The sequence below is a fragment of the Nanorana parkeri genome, unplaced genomic scaffold (genome assembly GCF_000935625.1).
Source record: "Nanorana parkeri isolate BGI_ZX_2015 unplaced genomic scaffold, ASM93562v1 scaffold807, whole genome shotgun sequence".
In the NCBI taxonomy this organism is placed as follows: Eukaryota; Metazoa; Chordata; class Amphibia; order Anura; family Dicroglossidae; genus Nanorana; species Nanorana parkeri.
Window position 1 is genome coordinate 677,485 of NW_017307075.1, and position 559 is coordinate 678,043.

The following is a 559-nucleotide window of genomic DNA, read 5'->3' on the forward strand; positions in this document are numbered from 1 at the left end:
CCCCCCTTCTCTTAGCAATCACAGCACCTGCCTTTCTCTTCTAAACCCCTTCTTCTATGTCAAATGCCCGCCCATATTATCACCCAATCCATGCACTTTTAATTTCAGTCAGCATCCCCCTGTACTCTCAGACAACTCCCCCACTGCACTCTCAACCAAACCCCCCTCCTGCCCTGCACCTGCAGCCCTCCTTCTATTAACACTTGTATGCCTTTCCTAACCTCCTACCGTTTAAACCACTACACCTGCATACCATTCTCTCACCACCCACGGAGGGTGCATCTTCCTTTTTCTAAAAACACATGCGCCAGCTCATATCCTCCTCTCAGCAAACATTGATTCTGCAGACTCCCCTTCTTCTATCAGCACCCACCCTCCTGCACCCTCCTTTCTTTCAGCACCCACTATGTTGCACCCCCACTTATTTTTGAATCCACTGTGCCTGGAACCCCCCTTCTCTCATCAGCCAACATGCCTGCAATCCCCCCCTTTTCTGAGCAACCACCACACTTCCAGCTTTTCTTATCTCAGCACCTACTGTGCCTGCAACCCCCTTTTC